Source organism: Varroa jacobsoni, unplaced genomic scaffold (genome assembly GCF_002532875.2).
Source record: "Varroa jacobsoni isolate VJ856 unplaced genomic scaffold, vjacob_1.0 contig05403, whole genome shotgun sequence".
NCBI lineage: Eukaryota > Metazoa > Arthropoda > Arachnida > Mesostigmata > Varroidae > Varroa > Varroa jacobsoni.
In genome coordinates this window covers 1-9687 of record NW_019215555.1, presented here as the reverse complement: position 1 = coordinate 9687, position 9687 = coordinate 1, and the positions used below count along the sequence as shown (strand labels likewise).

Below are 9687 nucleotides of genomic sequence, written 5' to 3'. Positions count from 1 at the left end.
GTAGAATTGAGCTCAGAGATCAGAATCGCCGAAATTTCTTCAAAGCTGGATCTGAATAATGCCAACCCTGCCTACTTTCGCGACCTAAACATAGGTGAAGAGCTGCTTTATTCTCATCTGCTGCTACCGGAAGCTTAAGGTTAGCGCAGATTCCATGATCATTTGTTGTTTTAGTTGAAGCGAGAAACTTTCTGTTGGAGCCTGACTGCATCTAACAGTTGTTAAACACAAAGATAATACGTGACCCAGTTTATTTTGGCGCGACTGTCTGTCTACAGCGTACCAGCGGTGCAAGTGCAAGGAAAATTTCTTCTACGCATCGGGGAATCGAAGCCCGGTCTCCCGCGTGACAGGCGGGGATACTAGCCGCTATACTAACGAGGACCACAGATTACCCACCACTTAGGAGGCGGGACCAAGTAGGTCATGATAAGAACGTGTACTGAGACTTCGCCAAATAAAATTGTCGTTGTTTACGTAGTCAAAGAAATACTCAAATAAATACTGAAACGTGACCGAAAGTAGCGAAAAGTGTACTTTTTCTGTATGACGCATTTGAAGGAAATGCTTTCTATGTGTCTAGTTTTGAGTACGGTATCGCCGTTAGGTATACTTCCATCGAAAGGAAAGGCTGGGAGCCGTCAACTCTGCTGTCTTATGGATGAAAGCTAAGAAATGCACTTTTGCTAATCAAAAGGTAGTAGAATTGAGCTCAGAGATCAGAATCGCCGAAATTTCTTCAAAGCTGGATCTGAATGGTGCAAATCCTATCTATTTTAGCGACCTAAAATCTGGCGAAAAGCTGCTTGGATTTCGTCTGCTGCTACCGGAAGCTCAAATTTTGCGCAGATTCCGTGATCATTAGTTACTTCACTTGAAGCGAAAAACTTCCCTTTTTATCTAAGGGCATCTAACAATTGTCGAAGATAATACGTAATCCAGTTTATGTTGAGACGATTTTTTCTATAGTGTACCAACGATGTAAAAGTGCACATATCAATTTCACTGTGAAATGAAAAATTCTTCTCCCCGTCGGGGAATTGAACCCCGGTCTCCCGCGTGACAGGCGGGGATACTAACCACTATACTAACGAGGATCACGGATTGCGCAGCACTTAAAGGGCGGGGCCAAATAGGTCGTGACATGTACGTGTACCAAAACTTCGAAATAAATTTGTTTTTTTTTACGTAGTCAAAGAAGTACCTAAATAAATACTGAACCGTGACCGAAAATAGCGGAAAGTGTACTTTTTGTGTATGGCGCATTTGAAGGAAATGTTCTTTGTGTATTGTAGAATTGAGCTCAGAGATCAGAATCGCCGAAATTTCTTCAAAGCTGGATCTGAATAATGCCAACCCTGCCTACTTTCGCGACCTAAACATAGGTGAAGAGCTGCTTTATTCTCATCTGCTGCTACCGGAAGCTTAAGGTTAGCGCAGATTCCATGATCATTTGTTGTTTTAGTTGAAGCGAGAAACTTTCTGTTGGAGCCTGACTGCATCTAACAGTTGTTAAACACAAAGATAATACGTGACCCAGTTTATTTTGGCGCGACTGTTTGTCTACAGTGTACCAGCGGTGTAAGTGCAAGGAAAATTTCTTCTCCGCGTCGGGGAATCGAACCCCGGTCTCCCGCGTGACAGGCGGGGATACTAGCCACTATACTAACGAGAACGACGGATTACCCACCACTTAGGAGGCGGGGCCAAGTAGGTCATGATAAGAACGTGTACTGAGACTTCGCCAAATAAAATTGTCGTTGCTTACGTAGTCAAAGAAATACTCAAATAAATACTGAAACGTGACCGAAAATAGCGAAAAGTGTACTTTTTCTGTATGACGCATTTGAAGGAAATGCTCTCTATGTGTCTAGTTGTGAGTACGGTATCGCCGTTAGGCATACTTCCATCGAAAGGAAAGGCTGGGAGCCGTCAACTCTGCCGTCTTATGGATGAAAGCTAAGAAATGCACTTTTGCTAATCAAAAGGTAGTAGAATTGAGCTCAGAGATCAGAATCGCCGAAATTTCTTCAAAGCTGGATGTGAATGATGCAAACCCTGTTTACTTTGGCGACCTAAAAATCGGTGAAGAGGTGCTTTGATTTCGGCTGCTACCACCTAAGGCAAATTTTGCGCAGATTTCGTGATCATTAGTTGCTTCACTTGAAGCGAAAAACTTCCCTTTTTATCTAAGGGCATCTAACAATTGTCGAAGATAATACGTAATCCAGTTTATGTTGAGACGATTTTTTTTCTATAGTGTACCAACCATGTAAAAGTGCACATATCAATTTCACTGTGAAATGAAAAATTCTTCTCCCCGTCGGGGAATTGAACCCCGGTCTCCCGCGTGACAGGCGGGGATACTAACCACTATACTAACGAGGATCACGGATTGCGATGCACTTAAAGGGCGGGGCCAAATAGGTCATAACATGTACGTGTACTAAAACTTCGAAATAAATTTGTTTTTTTTTACGTAGTCAAAGAAGTACTTAAATAAATACTGAAACGTGACCGAAAATAGCGGAAAGTGTACTTTTTGTGTATGACGCATTTGAAGGAAATGTTCTTTGTGTATTGATTTTAAGTCCGGTATCGCCGTCAGGCATAATTCCATCGGAAGGAAATGCTGGGGGCCGTCGACTCTGCCGTCGTATGGATGAAAGCTAAGAAATGCACTTTTGCTAATCAAAAGGTAGTAGAATTGAGCTCAGAGATCAGAATCGCCGAAATTTCTTCAAAGCTGGATCTGAATAATGCCAACCCTGCCTACTTTCGCGACCTAAACATAGGTGAAGAGCTGCTTTATTCTCATCTGCTGCTACCGGAAGCTTAAGGTTAGCGCAGATTCCTTGATCATTTGTTGTTTTAGTTGAAGCGAGAAACTTTCTGTTGGAGCCTGACTGCATCTAACAGTTGTTAAACACAAAGATAATACGTGACCCAGTTTATTTTGGCGCGACTGTTTGTCTACAGCGTACCAGCGGTGTAAGTGCAAGGAAAATTTCTTCTCCGCGTCGGGGAATCGAACCCCGGTCTCCCGCGTGACAGGCGGGGATACTAGCCACTATACTAACGAGAACCACAGATTACCCACCACTCAGGAGGCGGGGCAAAGTAGGTCATGATAAGAACGTGTACTGAGACTTCGCCAAATAAAATTGTCGTTGCTTACGTAGTCAAAGAAATACTCAAATAAATACTGAAACGTGACCGAAAATAGCGAAAAGTGTACTTTTTCTGTATGACGCATTTGAAGGAAATGCTCTCTATGTGTCTAGTTGTGAGTACGGTATCGCCGTTAGGCATACTTCCATCGAAAGGAAAGGCTGGGAGCCGTCAACTCTGCCGTCTTATGGATGAAAGCTAAGAAATGCACTTTTGCTAATCAAAAGGTAGTAGAATTGAGCTCAGAGATCAGAATCGCCGAAATTTCTTCAAAGCTGGATGTGAATGGTGCAAGTCCTATCTATTTTAGCGACCTAAAATCTGGCGAAAAGCTGCTTGGATTTCGTCTGCTGCTACCGGAAGCTCAAATTTAGCGCAGCTTCCATGACCATTAGTTGCTTTATTTGAAGCGAGAAACTTCGCTTAGTGTCTGAGTGCATCTAACGATTGTTGAAGACAAAGATAATACGTGACCCAATTTATTTTAGCGCGATTTTTTTTTACAGTGTACCAGCGCAATAAAAATTTTGCTAGGAAAATGCTTCTCCCCGTCGGGGAATCGAACCCCGGTCTCCCGCGTGACAGGCGGGGATACTAACCACTATACTAACGAGGACCGCGGATTAGCCACGCTTAGAGGGCGGGGCCAAAGAGGTCATGATAAGAACGTGTCCTCTGACTTTTCGCCAAATAAAATTGTCGTTGTTTATGTAGTCAAAGGAGTACTCAAATAAATACTGACACGTGACCGAAAATAGCGGAAAGGGTACTTTTTCTGTATGACGCATTTGAAGGAAATGCTCTCTATGTGTTGAATTTTGAGTCCGGTATCGTCGTTAGCCATAATTCCATCGGAAGGAAAGGCTGGGAGCCGTCGACTCTGCCGTCCTACGAATTAAAGCTAAGAAACGCACCTTTTTTACTCGAAAGGTAGTAAAATTAGGCTCAGAGATCAGGGGCACCGAAATTTTTTCAAAGCTAGATCCGAATGGTAGAAATACTGTCTACTTTAGCGACCTAAAATCTGGTGAAGAGTTGCTTTGTTCTCGTCTGCTGCTGCCGGAAGTTCAAGTTTATCGCAGATTCCATGATCATTAGTTGCTTTAGTTGAAGCGAAAAAGTTCTGTTGGAGCCTGACTGCATCTAACAGTTGTTCAACACAAAGATAATACGTGATCCAGTTTATTTTGGCGCGACTGTTTGTCTACAGCGTACCAGCGGTGTAACTGCAAGGAAAATTCTTCTCCCCGTCGGGGAATCGAACCCCGGTCTCCCGCGTGACAGGCGGGGATACTAACCACTATACTAACGAGGACCACGGATTACCTGGGACTTAGCGGGCGGGGCCAAATAGGTCATGACAAGAACGTGTACTGAGACTTTGCCAAATAAATTTGTTGTTTTTCATGTAGGCAAAGAAGTACTTAAATAAATACTGACACGTGACCGAAAATAGCGGCAAGTGTACTTTTTGTGTATGACGCATTTGAAGGAAATGCTCTCTATGTATTGAGTTTTGAGCACGGTATCGCCGTTAGGCATAATTCCATCAGAAGCAAATGCTGGGACCGTCGACTCTGCCGTCCTATGGATGAAAGCTAAGAAATGCACATTTGCTAATCAAAAGGTAGTAAAATTAGGCTCAGAGATCAGAATCGCCGAAATTTCTTCAAAGCTGGATCTGTATGATGCCAACCCTGCCTACTTTCGCGACCTAAAAACAGGTGAAGAACTACTTTGATTTCGTCTGCTGCTACCGGAAGCTCAAATTTAGCGCAGATTCCATGATCATTAGTTGCTTCACTTAAAGCGAGAAACTTCGCTTAGAGTCTGAGTGCATCTAACAATTGTTGAAGACAAAGATAATACGTGACCCAATTTATTTTGGCGCGATTTTTTTTCTATAGTATACCAGCGGTATAAAAATTCTGCCATGAAAATGCTTCTCCCCGTCGGGGAATCGAACCCCGGTCTCCCGCGTGACAGGCGGGGATACTAACCACTATACTAACGAGGACCACGGATTGCGTAGCAGTTAGAGGGCGGGGTCAAATAGGTCATGACAAGAACGTGTATTGAGACTTCGCCAAATAAATTTGTTGTTTTCTACCTAGTCAAAGAAATACTTAAATAAATACTGACACGTGACCGAAAATAGTGGAAAGCGTACTTTTTGTGTATGACGCATTTGAAGGAAATGCTCTCTATGTGTTGAGTTTTGAGTACGGTATCGCCGTTAGGTGTAATTCCATCGGAAGGAAAAGCTGGGAGCCGTCGATTCTGCCGCCCTATGGATTAAAGCCAACAAATGCACTTTTGCGACTTAAAAGGTAGTAAAATTATGTTCAGAGATTAGAGCCGCCGAAATTTCTTCAAAGCTGGATCTGAATGATGCAAACCCTGTTTACTTTGGCGACCTAAAAATAGGTGAGGAGGTGCTTTGATTTCGGCTGCTATCGCCTAAGGCAAATTTTGCGCAGATTCCGTGATCATTAGTTGCTTCACTTGAAGCGAAAAACTTCGCTTCTTATCTAGGGGCATCTAACAATTGTCGAAGATATTACGTAATCCAGTTTATGTTGAGGCGATTTTTTTCTATAGTGTACCAGCGGTGTAAAAGTGCACATATTAATTTCACTGTGAAATGAAAAATTCTTCTCCCCGTCGGGGAATTGAACCCCGGTCTCCCGCGTGACAGGCGGGGATACTAACCACTATACTAACGAGGACCACGGGTTGCGCAACATTTAGAGGATGAAGCCAAATAGCTCATGATAAGAACGTGTACTGAGACTCCTCGCCAAACATATTTGTCGTTGTTTACGTAGTCAAAGAAGTACTTAAATAAATACTGACACGTGACCGATAATAGCGGAAAGTGTACTCTTTGTGTATGGCGCATTCGAAGGAAATGCCCATTGTGGATTGAGTTTTAACTCTGGTATCGCCGTTAGGCAAAATTCCATCAGAAGGTAATGCTGGGGGCCGTCGACTCTGCCATCCTACGGACGAAAGCTAAGAAATGCACTTTTGCGACTCAAAAGGTAGTAAAATTAGGTTCAGAGATTAGAGCCGCCGAAATTTCTTCAAAGCTGGATCTGAATGATGCAAACCCTGTTTACTTTGGCGACCTAAAAATCGGTGAAGAGGTGCTTTGATTTCGGCTGCTACCACCTAAGGCAAATTTTGCGCAGATTCCGTGATCATTAGTTGCTTCACTTGAAGCGAAAAACTTCCCTTTTTATCTAAGGGCATCTAACAATTGTCGAAGATAATACGTAATCCAGTTTATGTTGAGACGATTTTTTTCTATAGTGTACCAACGATGTAAACGTGCACATATCAATTTCACTGTGAAATGAAAAATTCTTCTCCCCATCGGGGAATTGAACCCCGGTCTCCCGCGTGACAGGCGGGGATACTAACCACTATACTAACGAGGATCACGGATTGAGCAGCAGTTAAATGGCGGGGTCAAATAAATCATGACATGTACGTGTACTAAAACTTCGAAATAAATTTGTTTTTTTTTACGTAGTCAAAGAAGTACTTAAATAAATACTGAAACGTGACCGAAAATAGCGGAAAGTGTACTTTTTGTGTATGACGCATTTGAAGGAAATGTTTTTTGTGTATTGAGTTTTAAGTCCAGTATCGTCGTCAGGCATAATTCCATCAGAAGGTAATGCTGGGGGCCGTCGGCTCTGCCGCCCTACGGATGAAAGCTAAGAAATGCACTTTTGCGACTCAAAAGGTAGTAAAATTAGGTTCAGAGATTAGAGCCGCCGAAATTTCTTCAAAGGTGGATCTGAATGACACAAACCCTGTTTACTTTGGCTACCTATAAATAGGTGAAAAGGTGCTTTGATTTCGGCTGCTACAACCTAAGGCAAATTTTGCGCAGATTCCGTGATCATTAGTTGCTTCACTTGAAGCGAAAAACTTCGTTTTTTATCTAAGGGCATCTAACAATTGTCGAAGATAATACGTAATCTAGTTTATGTTGAGGCGATTTTTTTCTATAGTGTACCAGCGGTGTAAAAATGCGCATATTAATTTCATTGTGAAATGAAAAATTCTTCTCCCCGTCCGAACGGGGTGAACCCAGGTCTCCCGCGTGGCAGGCGGGGATACTAACCACTATACTAACGAGGACCACGGATTGCGGAGGGCGGGGCCAAATAGGTCATGATAAGAACGTGTACTGAGACTCTCCGCCAAACATATTTGTCGTCGTCTACGTAGTCAGATGAGTACTCAAATAAATACCGGCATGCGACCGAAAATAGCGGAAAGTGTGCCTTTTGTATATGCTATTGCGATTAGTCTCACATATTACTGCAGTGGGTAGCTATAAATGGTCTGCGTCTATACTAGGCTTACACATTAACCTTTTGAACATGGAGGTCCAGATATTATAAAAATGTATAATAGCATTAGTAAGTACGGCATCAAAGTATAGCACCACCCTGTAAACATTGCTGTAAAAGCTCGCTAAACCTGCTAAAGTACTCAACTCATGTGTTTGGTTTTCGCGGGCTTATAAAATTGACCTTTTACACATTATTTTCACATCACCTCGTCTGAAAAATGCTTGTCTCTTTCTTCTAATTAAAAAAAAATAATATAGTTGAAATCTGTGCTGGTTTCAATACTGAATACCCCTCTGATGAACAGATGTCAGTTTTGGGTGTTTTAGGAATACGACATTTTTTATACGCGCGTTTTTTAACGATGCGGTATCTCAGGCAGCATTTTTCGGATAAAAACTGTAGAATCCGGTGGACCTATGTTATAAAGCCAACATCCTTAAAAACGGTACAGGTATCAAAATTTTCGAAAATACGAAGAGAAATCGTAAGAAGTTTTTAGTTTTTATTTATTTGTTCAGCGTTGAAATAAACGGGCGCAACTAATCTCGTTCATGTTCTAAATTTTTGTCGGGCGTTAGCACTTTATAATTGTGTTCTAGACAACAAACAAAGAAATAAAACGGTGATGAATAAAGGTAATGAATAAATAATCGAAGAAATAGAGAATTCTTTTGTGCAATACACCACCTTCACATGACAATTGTAGTAGTTTTAATAAATTCTCACATGTCGAAATTCAAACGTTTCACGTTTACGATGTGTTCGCGTTTAAGCATTCAAAAAAACATATTACGCCTTTTTAGTGTCAAGCGTCTATTCTACACTTGAGACAAAATGTCTGTACCGCAACATGGGTTTTCGTTTAGATTTATATTATTAAACCATGTGGTAAAACTGTATTAAAATCACTCTGCCTATTACGATATACTACATGCGTTAATAGGGAACTATCTGCAACGAATTTTAGCATCACTACCATCATGCTTCTATGATGAATTTGATCTAAATTTTTCACAATAAATTTTACGAAATTCAAAGTTAAGTAATCGCACAGTTTGTAGAACCCATCTGCAGGAAAGGATAAGGTCATTGGTAAGGTAAGGTACGCTATTGTCTTATTCTTGAGTACGGGTAAAGTTAACTGTTATTAGAAGTTCGAGAGCCGCCTCAGGTTTGCCGAGCTTGACGGAACTGGTCGTATATTGCAAAGTTTTTTAAGTGTGATTCGAGGATTTGACTACGTCAATTGCATCCTTAAAGTTCCTAGCACTTATTTTTGGTACTTGCGCTGTAATTTTCTTATTGCTGTAGAAAAAGTTTGTAAGCGTTCTTTTTTTCGATTTGTAAAAAGCATAGGAACTTCACTCGCACGCATAACAGCAGACATGCTTTGGGTCTCTAGTAGGTCTCTATAATTAAACTTAAGTTTTTACTTTCGTCTATTGTGAAATGAACTTTCTCTGGCGAATTGTACCTTATAACGATTTTATATCTCCTCCTGTTTGTTGTTTTATCATCCCGTTTGTTGCCGTTGCACCTGTTTTTCGCTTGGTTCATTGATTCTAAATATCACTTTAATTAATTGAGGAGAACCTTCAGCTACCTTCTTCGCGTTTTATTTCAAACACACGCCGATGTAAGAGATAAACAGACGCTGCCGGTTGAGCGGATTTAACAACAGCGGTTCTATCATGAATTTCAGAATTTGTTACGTTAGGTGATGAGAATAACTAAATACAATGAATAGGTCCCAACTTTGTCTAGGCTATCACGACTAATAACGATAAAAAATTGGTGATCGATATGAGACGCTGGCAAAGTCGCGCAGTCCCCTTCGAAAGGAAAACAAACATACGTCCAGAGAACGCCTACCAGTCTGGTGTATAACACTTCGGAGGAAGCTCTCAATCATTACTTTAGTATTAGAATACAAAGTGTTCGTCACTTTCCGTCATGTGAGAACCACCATGATCTTGTCCTTGAATTGCCCTAACCGGTTTAACTACTATCTATACAGAGGTTATAAGTCCGTTGGTTAGGGTCAAAGGCCAAATTTAATGGCGAGCGCTAGATAGTACCTGGCTGTTCAAACATCTACAAACGATCAAATCGGTTATTTGACATTGTGCAACGTCCGATATAT

The 9687-nt window shown here is 41.5% G+C and overlaps 7 non-coding genes across 7 annotated transcripts; all 7 read right to left on the bottom strand.

Annotated features, from left to right (window-relative positions):
* Positions 1 to 1025: 1025 nt before the first annotated feature.
* Positions 1026 to 1097, bottom strand: TRNAD-GUC (transfer RNA aspartic acid (anticodon GUC)). Its single transcript has one exon. It is a non-coding gene; the product is annotated as a tRNA-Asp (tRNA).
* Positions 1098 to 2316: 1219 nt separating this feature from the next.
* On the bottom strand, positions 2317 to 2388 carry TRNAD-GUC (transfer RNA aspartic acid (anticodon GUC)). The gene has a single exon. It is a non-coding gene; the product is annotated as a tRNA-Asp (tRNA).
* Positions 2389 to 3715: 1327 nt separating this feature from the next.
* On the bottom strand, positions 3716 to 3787 carry TRNAD-GUC (transfer RNA aspartic acid (anticodon GUC)). Its single transcript has one exon. It is a non-coding gene; the product is annotated as a tRNA-Asp (tRNA).
* A 627-nt stretch (positions 3788 to 4414) lies between these two features.
* On the bottom strand, positions 4415 to 4486 carry TRNAD-GUC (transfer RNA aspartic acid (anticodon GUC)). Its single transcript has one exon. It is a non-coding gene; the product is annotated as a tRNA-Asp (tRNA).
* A 630-nt stretch (positions 4487 to 5116) lies between these two features.
* On the bottom strand, positions 5117 to 5188 carry TRNAD-GUC (transfer RNA aspartic acid (anticodon GUC)). Its single transcript has one exon. It is a non-coding gene; the product is annotated as a tRNA-Asp (tRNA).
* Positions 5189 to 5828: 640 nt separating this feature from the next.
* On the bottom strand, positions 5829 to 5900 carry TRNAD-GUC (transfer RNA aspartic acid (anticodon GUC)). Its single transcript has one exon. It is a non-coding gene; the product is annotated as a tRNA-Asp (tRNA).
* Positions 5901 to 6542: 642 nt separating this feature from the next.
* TRNAD-GUC (transfer RNA aspartic acid (anticodon GUC)) lies at positions 6543 to 6614 on the bottom strand. The gene has a single exon. It is a non-coding gene; the product is annotated as a tRNA-Asp (tRNA).
* Between the last annotated feature and the right edge of the window lie 3073 nt (positions 6615 to 9687).